Below are 20,488 nucleotides of genomic sequence, written 5' to 3' on the forward strand. Positions count from 1 at the left end.
TTTTATACATTTTTTTTTTTACTAGCAATAAAAAATATTTTATACTGTCTTTTTCACTATTAATCTTTTGGCTCGTTAGCTAATATGCCTTTTTAGTTTTAAACGTAATCACAATTTTTAGAGTTTGATAGAAATACTTACTGAAGCTTGTTGAGCTGCCAGAATTTCTTAGACAATAATCGACTTGATCAGCTTATGAAACTATATGTTCTTCTTGTAACTTATGGACGGGCTTGTATTTCGACCGAAAAATCAGAAAAATAGGTTTTTCCATAGTGTAACTATGTTCGTTTATTTCCACAGGTGGTTCATTTTTTTTAATTTTTTTTTTATGATTTATGGTGTACCTACATGCATTAAACTTCAATTCGGAGTTTAGACTGTGTTTTTCTTGGGTTTTACATTGTTTTCAACTGAAATTTATTTTGGCCCAACTATTGACTATGCCGAAATTTCGAAATGAAAAACACTAAAATATATTATTGGACGAAATAGTACTTTTTTTTTTTAATATTATATCTTGGTTTTATGAAATATGTTTCAACGGTTACAAATATTCAAATTTGAAACCAATTTAACGATATTAAAGTAGTAAAATTGGAATAACGTACATTTTATGATGAATAATAATTAAAAAATGACTTATTATTTTCAGCAAACGCTATAATTAAGCTATAATTTTATTAGAATAAAATAATAATAATTAAAATATTAAAAAAAAAAATTGAAAATAAACTATAGATACAATTTGGATTTAGAAAAACATAATATATACAAAATTAAAATCATTGACCGGCGCTCAGAAGGAAGGGGAAATAGAGTGTGAATAACGGAAATAGAATGGGAGATTTTATCGTTCAGCCATTGTTTTTGTTTTAGTTTACACTGAGTTTTGGTTTAGATTTCTCAATGAGATTTAGTGACTGTAATAACTGATAACGCTATAAGTTCTTTAAGTTCTTCCGTTTTTATTTCTTTCGGTCCTAATTATTTGCGTCACAATTGTTACTATTTAAATAGTTTTCTTAAACACTATTAATATTTTTGAACCTATGGTATTTGCTTTGTATTGAGATCGAGATGTCGCAAAACCTGTAGATATCTGTTGTGATATCTGAAATTTTGTAATTAGATAAATGATGGATAATTAAATGGCACACATATATAGCCAAAATATTACAGTCATAATAACATTAATATTTGTATTGATTTCAACGATATATTATCTAGAAAATTCATTATGATAATATTTATAGTAAAAACAACAAAATTTACTACTAAACCCTTTTAAGCAACAAATAATAATATATTTAATAAAGAACTACTCTTGGACAAATATCGTGTGTGCCTACTATTTAAAAAAAAATGTAATCAATACTTATTTTTATAAAAAAAGAGGTAAACTAAAATATAAATAATCATACAAAAGCTATAATTAAATTTATAATTATTAAATTATAGTATTCAATTTTTATCTATATTGTTGCAATTGGTCTTGAGGTGCCTGAAAAATTCCTACATGTCGTCGTGAATAAAATTGTACTATTTTTTTTATATATTTATTTAAAGCCCTTTAAAAATATTCAATGGATTTATCGTTTTGTTACTTTTCTAAATAATTTTATATTTACTTTCTAAACGGAAACGTATCGAAAACTCGTTTTAAGTTGTGTTATTTATTGAAATAAGAAGAACATATATTTTGTGTTAAACTTATTTGTTTTCATGTTTATTGTACGCTTGTTCAAACAGTTACCCGTTAGTCAATACATCAATGCACTAAATAAGAAATATATCCAAAACAAAAACAACATTGACCTAGTTACATTATTTTAATTGTCTAAAATTAAAAAAAAAACATTTATAATTTCTATTCAATAGTTTTATAGCTTTTCTTCCATCTTATTTCTCAAAATGCTAATAACTCTTGATACCGATCAGTCCTTTTTTTTCTGGGTATTCTTAACACACCTAATAAATATTTTAAATATAAACTTATGGTATTTTTTATTTTTTTATTTTTATAATTATAACGTTTTTATGAACTCACAATCTTGTTTGTCGTTCCGGGTGGAATCTTGCAATTCAAAAAGACTTATTTCTCACCCGCCAGCAAAAATTATGCATGGTGCGTTTGGGCGTGAACAGTGCTCAGATATGAGCGGTACCAGGTTTAAACTCGTTCCCATCATTACACTTTTTTGCATTTTCTTACAACTTTTATGATAATTTATACAGTAATAAATCTAAAACTATAAGCTTTTAAATTGATTACTAATTCTCATGATAATCTTTCTGACCATGCAGCCTTTTCTAATGTAATCACCGCTTACAGACGAAATGGGCGGATTTTATTTTATAATATTGTAATAATATTATTTATATGTAAAATATATGTATAATAATAATATGTTTATTCATTATATAACATTGTACATTAAAATATATAGATACGTACATACGAAAATGAAAAAGAACAAAATAACTAAAAACTTAAACAGTATAAAATAACCCTCGGGGGTCTTGATAACCAAATAGGACAGGTAAACTAGAAAAACGCGGGGCGCATCTTTACTACTTTACACATCTGAATATATAATAACATTCTCTTCTCATTAATAACTACCTTAACTCATAATTCACGCATAATCATCTTTTCTCTTCTAAATAAAATTGAGCACCACATTACTTTAAATGTTATGCAAGTAGGTAGTTAACAAAAAAAATTGAAGCAACCTACATAAAACAAACTTTGGAGAGAATAGCAATTAAGTCTTTTCAATTTGCAATGATATTTAAGGCAAGTGGCAAAGAAATCCATTAAATTTCATTTCCGTTAAAAGGTCATACTATCACTTTCTGATCCGTTCGGTTAGAGAGACAGCATTATGAGAGACAACCTAATGCATTAGCATGAAAGCTTAGGTTTTAATATCTAAGTAGAAAGATGCGCCCCGCGTTTTTCTAGTTTACCTGTCCTATTTGGTTATCAAGACCCCCGGAGAGTTATTTTATCCTTTTTAAGGCGCATAAAAACGTTATTTTTAGATTAATTTTTTAATCTACTTTAGTTATTTAAAAATTTGTTTTGTTACATTTTTTAAAACAAATTCAAGATGCTGAACTAAAACTCCTATCTCCAAAAAAAACCTACAACGCTATTAAGCAGTGTCACAAATCGCAGCCCATTATTACAAAGACATTTTGTGTTGGATGTAACATAACCTAAATGGAGTTCTAATATTGAGTGACTAAATAAAACAGAATATATTATAATTTATATATATAAACATACAAGGTGGCCCACAATATGTCACGATTTGACAAATTAAATAACTTTTTTTCTAGTGAATATTTTTAAGACTTTTTTTTTTTTAATTAATTTATACTCATTCGCGCTACGGTTTTTATTGCACTCGCCTGTTTTACTTTAGCATTTATGCAAACGGTCCGGATAAAGTACCCATCAAAATTCCTTATTTAATAACAAAATATTTCTTTTTTTTTTGCAAAATTAAGTATGTTTATCAAAATTAGATATTTACACACATTTTTTTTTTTAATTAAGTAATTTTTTTGAAAGAGTTCGTATTGGTTCCGGAGAGAATAACTCGGTTTTTCCATGGAATTTTATCCGAATATTGTTGTTTCAGATATACATCACTCAACAAAAAAAAATGACTAACCAACGCCGTCGGTATATTTTTTAGGGACTGCAGTCCAGAGTCATTTTGTTTTTTTGGATGTTGCAATAATCGGTATTATTAAAATAGTTTTCACAGATGTACCGATTATGCAACTTTTTTGGCGCCAAGTATTAATTTCTTTACTCAATACGGAGGTAATGTTTATCAATTTTTAGTAATCATTTCCCGAAATGTATTATATTTATCCGTTTTTAATATATTATATTAAATTGCCTGTTGTATTGTGAGTCTTAAAAAACGAAATTACAATACATTTTTTATTTTGTTGTTATTGTAACATTCATATTTTTCTTGTCCTAAGTATGTTCATGCGTATACGATGTCTGTTTACGATAATCGAATAAATTATACAATTTCGAGGTATAATAAACATTAAAAATAAGAATAAAATAAGATATTTAAGAACTACAATTATTATTGACTTCTTAAACCAGTCACTTTTTACATAGTACAAAGACATTTTTTAATACCTAATTAAAATAAAACATAATAAATGTACCTATCACTATACATATATCTATATATATATATGAAAACATATTCATTATAATGTAACAATGATAAAAAAACTATCCCTGGTATAAAATTGGAACGCCATAATATCCTGTACTGCGCAAAAGTACATAATATTAAGTATTATAATATTAAATACTAATTAGGCGCAAATTACAATAGGATTTAGATTGACGTGACAAAGAAATGTTTTGTTTTTAGTTATAAAATGCCATCACAGTATAAACATTTACGTATTATGTTACATATAATTAAAAAGTTATAAATTAATTTATTATTTTTAAAGAACAATAAATTCGACTAAAAATTAATACAAGTTAAAATGATCAAAACGAGGTTGAAAATACAAATTCAAGATAAAAATACAAGTCGAAGACTGACGGTGCGACGCGACAAATTTTTTTCAAAGCAAAATATTTCAACAAGAAAGTTAAAATTAAATAATTATATATTAATCAGATTTAATTAAAACAAAAAAAGGGGCCTGATCGCTGAAATTTATAATATAATAAATTATAATAGTTTCTATTATCAGATTTTAGTATTATAATCTTGTTATAGTTGTTTATTTCATGTACAGTAGGTAGAAATATATATATTTTTTTATGGCGTAGAGACCTGCTAACCTAATCTCCACTCTTCCAGCCATTGGAGTTCCATCACTGGATGGTTTCTTCTTCTTCAAAAAAAAAAAGAATAATGAAAAACACATACAATTTATAAAAAGTACTGTTTTGTTTTTAATGCTCTTGTGCCTTTTACGTTTCAATTTTTATCCATAACGATCGATACACGTGTAGATACTATTATAAGAGTGACATCATTTAATGATTTAAAGTTTAACGATTATATTATATAATATTTTTTAAATACAAACAAGTCCGTGTATTGTGTGTGGCTACACAAGCTGTGAACACATCACAGATAGTACACATATTCAAGACGCTGACAAGGTAGGTTGTGGATACTGTTTATATATATAATGATTGTGTTATAAAAATGTTTTTGCGTTTCTGGACCCACGATGTCTACTACACCGCTGGACCGATTTTGACCTATAATTTAAAAAATATAGTTACTAAGTTACCCCTTTCCTCTTTAAAATCGAGAAAAACGCCCAAAAATAATACATATTTTTCAGCTAACTGAACAACCCCAATCGTATCCACTCTAATACTAATATTAAGACTAACAAATAGATAAATCAGTAATAAATTATAAGTAAAATTTAATTGATAAAATAATTATAGCTAATATTGTATAAAACAGTGTTTATACATTAATTATTAAAAATATATTTATGTAAAATTAAAAATTATTATAAATTGAAATAATTTTTTATAAACTATTTAGTTGAATGCAATAATTATGTAATACATATTTCTGTAAAATAGTATTAATACATTAACAAATACAAAAATAGTTATAAATTGAACAGGTACTTTTATGTTTTATTAAACAATATGAGGTGTTAAATATTTTTGAAAATTGTTGTAGAAAGTTTTTAAATGTGGTCAGATGTAGGCAAGAAAACATTTTAAAAGAATATTGAAAAACTTAATTCTAGTGATTACTCAAAATTAATATTTAGTGAATTCAAACAATAAAACAAATTTATTTAATTTATATTTATAGTTGATCAACTAGAGGACATCGTTAAGAATTTTAATACTGAAAAAATTGATGATTTTGTACCTATGAAATATTTAAATTACTATATAACAGTAAAAAAGTATTAGAATTTAATGACGTAAATATACTTAACTATTAAATACAATTTACTGTCCATCGTTAAACATGAATAAATGTCTATTGATCTATATTGTTACTGTTTAAAAATTGGCTGCGAGTACATAGATTGTTATTTTGATATATGTGTTTCAGTTGTAACACTACAAAACATTAGCCAAAAGCCAGCTGAAAGTTATAGCTGCCCAGACAATGTTAAAAAAGACTAGTGTTTGTTCAAAGTAAGTATACGTTTAAGTTATTTATTTTAATACAATGTATTTATAAATTTAAGACAAAATTTAAAAGAAATATCTGCTTATTTACAGTTGATATTTGTAATTATAGAAACTATATGTGTTGTTTATTGAAAAAGTGAATTATCTCCTTAAAATTAAATTTTGAAATAGTGAGCTTTTTGTAAATTAATATGTGTAGGAAAAGTATACAAGTATTCATTCAGTGTTTTATATTTTTCATTGTTTATTACATTTATTGGACTTGCTTCTAAAAAAAAGGTGCTTCGTCGGTAAACATTTTGAAGAAAATCGGATTTGGCCGTTTGTGGAACGGATTGGGACCTAGTGTAATGATTATATTGTATGCACTAAAAATCACATACTTGCACACAATTAAATAATGTCATTTTACATAATATAAGTTATATATTCTATAATCAATTGTACGCACAAATACTAATATCGCACACAATTATCAATTATTTATATATTATTTTTAGTATAATATTTATATAAAAAGTATAAACGGATATCTTAAATAAATAAACCGAGTGACTGGCCTGGTTCGTTTAATTCTCTTGAGAAGCGTAAAGCAGCTCGAGGGATCCAATTCCATTGAATTAAATTATTCACTTGGAACTTGGATGTTATCGCCAGCAATTGGAAAATTTAAGTAGTTAAATAGTTAATTAATTAGTGTTTAGCTAAGGGAAGTCAATCAGAGTAGTGGGTGTTGAGTGAGGTTAAATATCGACCCTTAAGGTCGGTTGCTTCTTAATAATCACAACCTGATCTGACTGAACTTCTGAACGAACTTGTGTAGCCCTCTGACTAGTTATTACGTAGCATGCTAGAGGATCACCAAGTTAAAAGCGTATAAAAGGTACAAACAAAACATCAACTTCATTTAAGCAAATAATTATCATACGCTGAGTGAGCTATAGATGTGTCATTTGTAAGTACGCGCGTTAGAAAATCATATCAGTTCCTAAAATAGGTGACTGATTTAAATTAGACGCAAGTGTATTTCATTATTAAATCTAAGTAATAAATTAATTTGATCTACAAGCTGCTGCTTCAACATTGTTGCTTCACTACAAACGAGGTACGTACATAACAACATTTTCACACACATCACAATAATATTTAGCGTAATGGTTTAATTTTGAAGAGGTTAGGGGAGTATAGAATAGCTCTTTCAGCTTCCATAATCTTTCCCCATTTACCCACACACCTTGATCTAAACTATTACAAATGGTGACCAACGTGGGCTTATACCCTTCTTGTAGTTGAACCAAGTTCTGGAAACTGCTGTCTATATTTTTTTGCAACCCAACCTGCCAAATATTCTATTGCATCTTTTCCCATTTCGTTTTTATCTTCGCTGATAATTGATGAAAAACTACCTTCACTCATTGTAGCTGTGCTACTTTCGGTGTCTTCATTTTTTTCTTCGACATTATACATTTTTAAATCAATTTGTTTTAACGTATTTGCCATCATAAACTCTTCATTATTTGAATCAGTGGTATTAGCTTGTTTAGACACTACACCAGGATTTTTGCCTAAAATGATCATACGTAATCTGAACAAGGCATTCAAAAGAGATGGGCGATCATCAAGCCCACCTCTTAATCGCAGTTGTGAAAATAAGTTTTCAAGTGTGTCATAGTTAATTTTACTTGTTAATAAATATTTCAACCAAAATTGTTTTACAATTTTTAAAAGTAGTTTTATGCATCAAAAGAGCTTTTTAAAAAAATCTGCAGACCAAATTTTCCAACGCATCTCATAAATAAAATGTTTCATACATCTTATCAAGTAATGCATCATTAACCCGTTTTTTTTTTCATAATTAGGCCAACTGATTTTTGGTGAACGCTGATGATAGCATTTTTTCGTGTTCTTTTAGTAGATCATCATACAAACATTTATAATCGATCGACTAAGTTGGTTCGTTCTCAAGTAAAGTTGATGGAATGTTTGAGGTTGACTGTACTTGGGAATTGACAGCCAAATCAATAACCTCATTTTGAGCCTATAAAAAAAATTACATAATATTTATTAATTTTATCATTATAAAGAAGATTTTAAAAATTATACATTAACATGTCATTTACCTGTTTTTTTCGATTTCAATTCCATTCTACTTCTATGGTTTAATTTTGATGTGGAAACTTCATCGGTTTGGGTATAATCAGCTGGTAAATTAAGAGATGGGATAGCATCAGGCTTAAGGTGTCGGACTTAAGGAGTATATCCTAAAAGGTTTATAATACATTTATTTGATATAACAATAAAATATCTTTTGCTACAATTTTAATTGCTTCATGCAAAAAGGGTCTAAGTCATCATTTTATCAAAAACATGATTATTACAGATTTGTTATCACTTTACGTAGACGCATTGATTCATGTTAAAACGACTTTAGTCCCATTACTAGAACCCACGGTCTTACGGTAGATAATACCGTATTGCATGAGCAAATATTTCATCTTTGTGAATGGTACTAGGAAAGTTCAGGTTTTCATTATCTATAATGTCTTCAATTGTTTTAGTATAAACGTGTGGATCATTAATATTTTTAGAAAAATATTCTTCGACTTTTGACATAAATTTGTAAAAAATGTAATTGGGATGTATAAGTCTGCCCTTAGACTTCATATTCGTCAATTCTGCTTCTGGTATATTGCAAAATGACTGCATCGTAGTAAAAGCAGAAATACAAACTTGACATTTTGTGTGTTTTAAGATTTGTTTAGTTAAATAGCCAACTAAATAATAAATTAAGCATTCTTTTATTTGTGGAAGCGAATAATCATGTCCAAAAACATCGGAAAACTCCCAATTTCCATCTTCAACTAGGCGATCCATTTTTCTTTTTAATTCATTTAATGCTGATGAACTGTTGCTATTATTACTGAAAATTTGCTTCATATCACTTATTAAGTATCACTTATTATCAGTGATCAATGGTCTGTTATCTATTGATTGATCGACCGTGCAATTTCCAAATTTTGGGGGTTTTAACAAACTAGAAATTGATAAGAGTTTGTACAATTGGAGAAATGTGGGAGTTCCAGGGTGATCGTTTGCTCCAGCTGCTTGACGAATCGTACCAAAAAACTTCTAAAAACAAAAAAATGAAAGAATTGAAGAAATATGATTCAAATAAATAACACAAAATATATACATACTTCTAAATTGTCCTGTGTAATTTTTCCAATTAGTACATAAGTAAAATTATATTCATTTATAAAATACTTTATTATTTCAAGAGTAGAATTCAAAGTTACTCTTAAACCTTCCGCTGTATTTGGCGTTAAGAATTGGAGTTCATTTATTTCTCCACTTTTAACTCTCATTTCCCAATCATTGATCCAAGTTAGAGTATCTTTTATGACTTACACAATATAAAAAGAAATTAAAATAACAGATTATGATGTTAAACATGCAACATGCAAAAAAAATGTTAATCAGGCATTCTAGTTTTAATTTAACCAGGGGAGTTAGTAATTTTTTTTTTTAGATAGACTTAGTGGAACAGTAAGACATTTTGGAATACTTCTAACTTTATAATCATTAGTCTCAGTATGAACACCATGAATTGGATTTTTTCTATTTAATGCATCAAACATATCATTAAAGCGTAAGCAAAAGTTAATAGTCGCTTCACAAAGCTCCAAGCCAGGTGTTTTCCTTTTTTGTAATACTTCAAGGCCAACAGCCATTGATTTACTCAACACCTTTTTTATTTAAATCAAATACAGAAATGTTATTGAATAATAAAATATGTCTCGATTATATTATAGTCACATTTCCCTAAGGAACTTTAAAATAATTTAAACATATTATCATAACATAAAAGTTATGTTTATTATAATTATTTACTTGTACTGCAAGTCGTACACGCATTTTCAGAGAAGGATTTCCTAAAATTAAATGGTTGTCAGTAATTTTTGGACATAAGCTTAATTTGGTATTGTTTAATAACTTGTCATAATCATGAACAATTTTGAAATGTTTCCATTTTATTGGACCCTGTGCAAGATCAACCTAAAAAAGTTTTAATTTTAAGAACAATTTTAAACACAAAACATTATAAAATACTGACTATTAGTTCTTGTTAGTTGTAAAAGCCTGTTTCGGACATTTTTAATTAAATGACTAGTATCTGAGAAAGCAAAAAATGTTCTATTATAGTCATTAAAATGTTAGATATAACTTCGACTACTCTCAAGTTTCCAGGTATTCCGAGTTCTGACCAAATTTTCCGATTCGTTAGTGCACTGTCGGAGACAAATCCATGTACTAAAGCGCCCGCTTTTCCAAAAATAGTGAAGCTTTTATCACTAATTTTACTAAAGTATTCCCTTTTACAGGGCGCCTTGATGCAAACACAGCAATTGGCTGCGTGTAAGTATCTGCTAAGGGTTAAAATAATAAAACAAGACCATGGTTAGCTAGGTCATCCGAGCTATTTGCCTTAGGTAATTCACTGCTAAGTTGTTGCAAGTCATTTTGGCCAAAATCTATAAGGCCAGCATAAGTAAGTGAATGAGATTTTGTATTAAGATTTTCTCGAATAGCCATCTCATCAAACACTAACATACCATGTTTCTGCATTGAAGTTTTTGATTCCAGCTTCTTTTTGAAAATTTCAAAAAAGTTTTTATCAAAACCACATGATGTATTAATGGCTGATAAATAATTTCGTATGGTCCTAACACTTAGTAATGACATTATCTTATTTGAACGTAAAAATGAGTAAGCTGCTGGAGATCGAATGTGTAACAGAAGACATAATATTATCCAATCCTCCGTGTACCGATTGCCATTTACATTTTTGCGTTTCGAAGCAGATAATATTTCCTGAACTAGTAATTGATGATTAGCAGACGGGATTTTTTTTAATACAATATCTTCATTCAGATAATTTAATTTTTCTTGACAATCTTTAATTTTCATTTTCATTTTTGAAATTCGCGCTTTTAGTTTTTTATTACTTTGCTGTTTTATATTTTTTTTGAGTACGTAACAGTTTTAATTTTTTCTTTTTGTTAGGTGTTACTTTTAGATGAACTCTTTTTATTGGCTTATTTTTCCATCTGTTTTTATTTTTATTAAACGTTTTTTTAATTGATTTACATGACACACAAATGTTTTTTTTTCTTCTGTTAATATAGAACAATTATTATGTCTCCATTTAATTAAGTTATCAATGTATGTAACTTGTGTTTTAAATATAATATTTTCGTCTTTTATATCAACTCCTTCACATACCAATTAAATAAACTAAATGACTAATCATTTTCGATTCTTAAACTTGTACATTTTTTTTAAAAGATAAAATATGTTTTCCAATATGTTTATATAATATTCTTAGAGTTATCGAAATCCAAGTCACGCGACACGCGTTCGGAGCTTATTTTTTAAGAATAGGATTTTAATTATATTATCATAGAACTAAGTTGGTAAAATAGTAGCTAAAATGGCACCGTTAGAAAGGGACCTTCCAAGCTACCTATTTAATCACTTAAAGCACATAAATGAAGACTTCTGGACCGACGACGAAGAAGAAATTTGCAAAGACAGATAACCAAATCCGAGAAATAGTATTTAGAAAACGTCTGGAATACATACTGTAATACTTTTAGCGCAATTCGCCAGCCTGTCACAAACGAAGACCACCCAATTGTGATAGACTCGGACGACCCGTAACCGTGCTCGTCATCAGGTCTGAAAAGACCACGTTCAGACTCTAATGATGAGCAGCCCAGTCCAACAAAGCGAAGACGGCCAACGTCGTGCCAGTGTGACGTCTGCTTTCTGAATGAGAAGTAAAAACCGAGATATTTATTTTCCCTTCGGCCGGATAAATACTATTTATGGCATATGGACCGGGAGAGCTTACAGGTCTACAGATCTAAAAACATTTCTTTCTCGGCTATGCATTGAAGCTAAATTTAAATTGTATAGTTACCTAGGAGTTCTGCTTTTAAATCACGAGTATAACCATTAGTAGTAAAATGTTGAGAACATATAAAAGATGTATTGGGATTCCAAACATCCCCCTTCTACACTTAAATGCTCGAGAGACATCAAACATGAAACAAGTTTCAAGTTTCAACTGACAGGCCGATGCCTATAGCCAGTAGACCGTATAGTCCAGTCAATGGGGGTCAAAAACAGGTGTTATCTGGAAAAAAATCGGAAAGTTTTGAAACTTGGCAGACATATTCTTTATTATCTCCTGAATGACCAAAAGCAATTCATCACTCCTCCGAAGACCGGAAGTGTCCGCCACTTTGTTTTTTAAGTATGATTTTACAATTTTTTTCAATTATCATCAAAAATATTCTTTTATTCAAAAATATAGCTGACAAAATTTCCAAAAAATATGATTCTATGTTTTTTTTCTGTGAGTCGAATAATAAAATGAGTATGAAAATTTTATATGATATGACACCATAGTTGGTGTTTGATGCATCAGTTTGGAATCCATAATTACCAGTATATCCAGATGGAGGGTTGTTCATATTAGGCATTTGTACAGGCAGGATGAGGTTTGGGCATGTTGACTAGGTTGGGTTGGTCGTTGGCTGCCATTACTATCGCCCCATCTACTCACTCTTTCACGACCTGTTGGTATGGCCCCATTATTGTTGTTGTTGTTTACTATAAATTATATCCACTGTGACCCCCTTGATTTCCACTCGAGTAACTGTTGTTCGACAATGATAGATGTTAATGGATCAAGTGTTGTAAACTCTAAAACATAGCCTTGAAAACTACGATGGGAATATAAAAACTGATAGTAGAGTAAATCGGCAAAGAGATTATAAAAACGTTGATACCAAAATCTCATTTTTTTTTTTAATAGAAGATACATGTCGTTGCCGTTAAAGAAGCGAATGTTGTATTTTACTCTGTAAATTAAAATAATTTACCTACGTGAAAAGTTTAAAGAAATAAGTATTATCGCCAACTTAATTTGTTAATTTCACATTTACATATTCGACATCTTGTTGTAAGTACAGATTAACCAACCCAACCTAGTCAACATCAACCAACTTACATGCCCCAACCTCTTCCTGTACAAATGCCTAATATGAACAACCCTCCATCTGGACATACTGGTAATTATGGATTCCAAGCTGATGCATCAAACACCAACTATGGTGTCATATCATATAACATTTTCATAAATTAAATGTAACATTAAACCGAAACAAAATATCTATTTATGTTTAGCTTTCCAACACCTTAAGTCTGATGCCATTTATATAATCCCAAGGTCAAGTCACTGAGAACAGTTATTTTCTTAGTCACTTAAAGTTGCTAAATACAATTTTAACTTTATAAAGACTAACAATGTTATCTAATTATAATTATGTTTCGAAATGTATTTAAAATATGTTTAAGATATTCTAGAAAACAAAATATAAAAATAAACAATTATAAAAAATAGCAAAATCATTATTTACTTAACTAGTTGTAATAAATAGTGATAAAAATTAAAATAATAGTGTTTTAAGTGATATTTTCCAGTTATGGAATTACAATTGATTTATTAAAAATACGTTCCATTTACTATTTAATTGTACTAAAAAAATATTATATTTTAAAATTTGTCTATTCTAAATTATTTAGTATATACTGTAGTCCAAAAATATTTTGTCTTTTAGTATATACTATTAATTTATTTAATTTTATCATTTATTTTCATAAAAAACGTATACATAAAAATAATGTTAATATAGTTTTAGCAAGTAACGGCACATTAAATTACTTTTTGACTTGTTTAAAATGAATTGTATTTTAAGTATGCTTTTATGAGGTAAAAGAAATTACGATACTTAGAACTCCATAAATACAACACGATAAGAAAAAAATTGCCAACTTAAGATAAAAATAAACGATAAACCATTGGAAATAAAATGTAAAAATATATGTATACCTAGTTACAAAATAACACTAGTTAGCACAATCAAATTTATTTATTTTTAATGAATTAGGATAAATAATAATTATATAATGTATACTCTGACAAATACCTTAAGTAAGCTAATTAGTCAAATTTTTAAGCTAGAGTTAATTATGTTTTTTTTGTAAAAAGTTATTTTTTTATTAGTTTTTAAACTAGGTCTGGTGTTAAATAAAATTATTTTTTATACTATTAAATATATTATATTCACAAGACGAGGATCAAGAGAAAAATAATAATATATATGAATATTATATCTAAAAACGATAAAAGTACTTTATTTTAATAATTAAAAAATGGTTGTACTACGTTAGACGTATACGGCCACCGGAATTTTGAACGACGGGTGACGGACCCCCACTCCCATTTTATTTATAATTTTTGGATTGAAGCAACCTCTTTTATCTAATAACCTTGGGAGATAGGGGGTAAAAGATAAGATGAAGACAACTATCTACATAATATATCAATATTATTGCTAATATTAATATAAAATAATATTTCAAGAGCACTAATATTCCTATTGTATTAGGTTTTTGTTGTTTATCACTGATTAATAAGGGTAGGATAAATAATCATAATATTTTAATATAAAACATGACCAAATTCCAAAGTTTCTTAATTACAATTCTAAATTGTTAGTTGTTTCTAAAAATAATTATTTTTACTTTTACATACTTGACAAACTTTAATGTAGAGATCAAACTATATAAAAGTTATATAGTATGTAACTTGTGTTTTAAATATAATATTTTCGTCTTTTATATCAACTCCTTCACATACCAATTAAATAAACTAAATGACTAATCATTTTCGATTCTTACACTTGTACATTTTTTTTAAAAGATAAAATATGTTTTCCAATATGTTTATATAATATTCTTAGAGTTATCGAAATCCAAGTCACGCGACACGCGTTCGGAGCTTATTTTTTAAGAATAGGATTTTAATTATATTATCATAGAACTAAGTTGGTAAAATAGTAGCTAAAATGGCACCGTTAGAAAGGGACCTTCCAAGCTACCTATTTAATCACTTAAAGCACATAAATGAAGACTTCTGGACCGACGACGAGGAAGAAATTTGCAAAGACAGATAACAAAATCCGAGAAATAGTATTTAGAAAACGTCTGGAATACATACTGTAATACTTTTAGCGCAATTCGCCAGCCTGTCACAAACGAAGACCACCCAATTGTGAAAGACTCGGACGACCCGTAACCGTGCTCGTCATCAGGTCTGAAAATACCACGTTCAGACTCTGATGATGAGCAGCCAAGTCCAACAAAGCGAAGACGGCCAACGTCGTGCCAGTGTGACGTCTGCTTTCTGAATGAGAAGTAAAAACCGAGATATTTATTTTCCCTTCGGCCGGATAAATACTATTTATGGCATATGGACCGGGAGAGCTTACAGGTCTACAGATCTAAAAACATTTCTTTCTCGGCTATGCATTGAAGCTAAATTTAAATTGTATAGTTACCTAGGAGTTCTGCTTTTAAATCACGAGTATAACCATTAGTAGTAAAATGTTGAGAACATATAAAAGATGTATTGGGATTCCAAACATCCCCCTTCTACACTTAAATGCTCGAGAGACATCAAACATGAAACAAGTTTCAAGTTTAAGTCAAAAATTGCCAACTTAAGATAAAAATAAACGATAAACCATTGGAAATAAAATGTAAAAATATATGTATACCTAGTTACAAAATAACACTAGTTAGCACAATCAAATTTATTTATTTTTAATGAATTAGGATAAATAATAATTATATAATGTATACTATGTTTCATGACATTCTGGTTTAGCTAACACGTATGGTGTCTTAGCGTACATGAGAAGTAAAAAAGTAATATTTGTTGATATGGTATGGATTTGGTGGGATAGTTATATAGTAGATTGTGGTGACAGGTCCGGGATATTTGTTGGAATTCCATTCTATAGGATATATTAATAATTACACGGGTATAAAAACTAATTTGATGGTTCTTTTCATTTTTTGAATATGATTTGTTAATTTTTAAATCAGTTTTTTTTTTGGTTCTGAAAAATTAGGATTTTGCACATATTATGAACTTTTTAAACGACGTTATATATAGTAATTTTTTACTTTTATTACTGTTTGTAGGATCCCGTCCCGAGCACTAGCAGGAACCTATAGATTACCTATTACGGAAGAAACATTGCATTAATACGTCCCCAATATTTATAACCGAAAAGAAACTTTCGAATTTATTCTACTCCAACTAGCCAAAGTTCCTCCGGTAACCGCAATACAACGGTCCACGGAACAGCCGAAATAAACCAATTTTTCATTTGAGTCGAACACAAGTAAAGTAAACAATATATGCCTCTGCACGACGCTTGAAAAAACAAGCAAGTACTTTGTCTTTAACCGTGAACGAACGCGAACAAATCTTAGAAAACAGTGAAACTATATGTACTAAACACTTTGTACTATGCAACTATGTATGAAAAAATAATCGACAAATAAATATCCCTAAATAGCAGAATAAGTGTTCAATAATAGACATTTTCGGTGTATTCAGATTTGTTTCAGATTCAGCTTTGTTGCGTGCTTACAACGGTTGTATGTTTTTCAACATACAACATAACCGGACAACGCATGTTTTTTGTTAGGCAAGAAAAGAGGCATCGAGCTACTTATAATAAGCGCGCATCGGACGGAATGTCTTTCAACATACCTGACCATGTGCTGCTAGCTTTTAGTGCGGTTTTATTTTGCATTTATACATCATTTATTAAAAATGTACACAACATAATACGTAAAATACATCAACAATTGCTCAACATACACCAGTAAAGCTACAGCAAGTGAACTTTTATGTTGTGCTTCAGAAATCTTAGATGCTAAGGTAGACAAAGAAATTTCCGGTAAACAATTTTCTTTTAGCGCGATTTGCCCGCCTGTCACCAACGAAGACCACCCAATTGTGACAGACTCGGACGACCCGCAGCCGTGCTCATCATCAGGACTGAAAAGACCACGTTCAGACTCTAAAGATGAGCAGCCAAGTCCAACAAAGCGAAGACGGCCAACGTCGTGCCAGTTACTGGCCAATGAAAGTACAAATATAAAGAATAAATCTGAATTATCTATGTGTGTTTTGTTAAAAATCATCAACCAATTGAGAGATTTCTTTATATTGTTTTTTGTTTTCTGATACCGAAGCTCAAACAATCGTAAGCGCAATAAGCAATGTGCTAATTATGCCCAATTTGTCCTACTATAATATTATCGCTTATGGTTTAAATGAGGCATCAAATATGTCTGGAAATTAAAGTGGAGTTCGTAGATTTGTTTCTAAAAAAACTGACTAGTATGCGCAACAAATTTGCCAAAATTAAACGTGTGTTTCATGTTTTAAAGAATTTATAAGCTGTTTCATCAGTCTCCTAAACGAGAACAACTGCTTCATAAAGTTCAAGTAGTTTTAAATGATCCAATATTAAAAATACCCGAAGCAATAGAAATTCGATGGGTAAGTCATTATAAAATAGTTCGTGCAATTAAACAATCCTATATTGCTGTACCTACAACTTGTGAACAATAGAATAATACAATGTGAATTCCAAAACTATATGTTGTTGTTTAACTATTTTATAAATTTAACCTTGTGTATAAAATTGTGTATCTTTTTTTATAAAATATACCTTTTGTTTAAAAATATTCTTTTTATAACTTCATTCTTTGTAATTTACAAACTTTACCTATTCTGATGTCTTAATATCTAAGTGATGGCAAGTTGCGATAAATCAAGCTCGTTGAGTGATACAGAAGACGAATACCACCAGCCAAGGAAAACAGCCAAGTACCCTATATTTCCAATAGAATTGAGACATCGGAAAACGCACCGACTAACGAAGAAGTTCAAGTAGTTTTAAATGATCCAATACCAAAAATTGATTTGTCCGTTACTAAGCGACTTACTAATCATGTATGACGAACAAACTTGGCAACGTTATAAAACAGGTAATTAGAAGGAAATTGTTTTATTAAATTATCGACAAACTTTGGATACTGTTAATGTCGGAGAAAAATGTATTTAGAAGTCAACTCGATAATTAAAAAAAAAAATGAAAACTTCTCATACACATGCTATGAAACGCTTTAGCTTATAGGCTGGAGGTATTCAAATAAACATACCAGAAAAAAAATTATCCGAAAATCTGTACTAAGACTACCCACAATATAATATGGAATTCTATATATTTTATCATCAGATCAAACTATTTGGTATCGAAAAATTGGTATCATTTATTTTTAATACAGTAAACCGTTTATGAGCAAAGTATATTTAAAACATTTTTACAATATTATTGAAAAATCTGTTTTATACTTGGGTGAATTATTATTAATACTTCACTGCGTATAAGTGTATTTTATTTACATAATAATGTGCTTAAAATAGTATTTATAAAATTAGATCGTTAAGATTAGGATCGTCTCTGTCTATTGCAATTTGTCGCCGTGTTGGGTTTATACCCGTCAAAAATCGTTATTTAGCTAATCGTTCTTGATTTAATGTAATTTTAAAAATATATAAAACATTACGAAAAGTTTTTAATTTTTGTAAGATTACTGTTGAAACTATGGAATAATATTAAAAGAATATAAGAAGGTTGTATGCTGCTTGAATATTTTTCTAATTTATACTAAATAATAAATACTGTTTAAATAACATTAATATAATCATACCTGTATTGGATTGGTCGACAAATGCTTTTCCAACAGTCGCCACACCGTTTTCAAAAATTCTCCATCTCAGAAAACACAATCGGTAATTCTTTCGAGTTTCAATCACTATTATATTTAAGAAGCCACAAAAAACAAACAATAAGAAACAAATTGCTAAAGAAATAATTGAGTTCCATCAGGAAGAAAATTGCTCGAGTTGATGCAAAAGTAAAAATCGTAGATAATGATTATTGTTTGTTTATCGACATGGCGATTTTGCTTTTGTCCGTCGCTAAGCACATTATTATAGTCCGTGTATAACGACCAATTATTAATATATCAACCATAGTGATGGAAATCCGAAAATCTATATTTTCACAAAAATAAAAGCTTTTTAAGCCACTTACAAATCATACAAGTATTAAATATTACAATATATATATAGATGTGTACTTAAGTTAAATATAATCGATAAAATTGTAAAAATAAAACACAACACTAAAAAGATAAATTGCTTTTTGGATTTCGGCTTTGTTGAAACGAAATTAAGAATCCGATATCAATTAATAGTCAAAGTTATGCGGTTTTTTTTATAATTTTTACCAATCACCAGAACATTTTACTTACAGTTTTATACTGTAATGTTATTAAATAATTTTAAGATTTTTTAAGTGCCTGAAATAATCAGGATTTTCGATTTCTCATTTTCACTTCAAACATATTTTAAAGTAATTAAAGTGTATTTGATGAAACTTTGATAATAACCGGTAAAGAATATTAGATAGCCGTATAAAACTTATGTTTGAATTATCCTGTTTGGTACTAAATAAATACTATATAAATGATAATAAAAATAATAATAATAATATAAACCATAAACATACATTCAACAAGTATTGGTCGACAAATGGATTTTTTTCGACAGCAGCCGTTTGTGAAAATTTAAATATAATCCGTCGCTTTTATTCATTTGAAAAATCACTGTATAAGCAAAATAAAATAAAACTTCTAAAGAAATCAGTAAACTTTATTAAGAAAAAATAATCGTTTGGGTCGACGTTAAAGTAATGATTATAGTTTATTTATCGCCTTGGCGATTTGGTTTTTGTCCGTTGCTAAGCAAGTTATCAATAGTTATTAAACGCAATATTTATAATTGGGTTACCAAAACTAACAAAATCACTATATATATTATTAATCGAAAAAATACAAAATCAATTAAAATATATTATCGACCAAATAATTATATATCAACTATAGTGATGAAAATCCGAAAATCCACATTTTCACAAAAAAAGCATTTTAAGCCACTTAAAAATCAATTAAAATATATTATCGTTACTATATAAATTACAAATCAAACCATTTATGTTACATTAGAAGGTTTAAAAATACATAAAATATATTATTACATAAATAAACAGCTATTCGTGTATATTATTTGTTTATTTATCAGATATAAAAATGATTTATGAAATTTGATTGTAAGTAAAACAGTTTTTTTTTATTGAATATAGTTTATATTTTAATTAATCACTTATAAAAATCTCAATCTAAGGGAGGCCGATGGTCACCTTTCCAATAATCCCCACTGCTGTTTAAACTTTGTAC

The 20,488-nt window shown here is 28.6% G+C and overlaps 1 pseudogene; it reads right to left on the reverse strand.

Annotated features, from left to right (window-relative positions):
• Positions 1-10,346: 10,346 nt before the first annotated feature.
• Positions 10,347-12,796, reverse strand: LOC126842132 (uncharacterized; annotated as a pseudogene).
• Positions 12,797-20,488: the final 7,692 nt, after the last annotated feature.

This window comes from Adelges cooleyi, unplaced genomic scaffold, assembly GCF_023614345.1.
Source record: "Adelges cooleyi isolate 19-005CV unplaced genomic scaffold, UGA_ACOO_1.1 ACOO_flye_CR_arks_rails_tigmint_CR_PRNA_446, whole genome shotgun sequence".
NCBI classification, from domain to species: domain Eukaryota; kingdom Metazoa; phylum Arthropoda; class Insecta; order Hemiptera; family Adelgidae; genus Adelges; species Adelges cooleyi.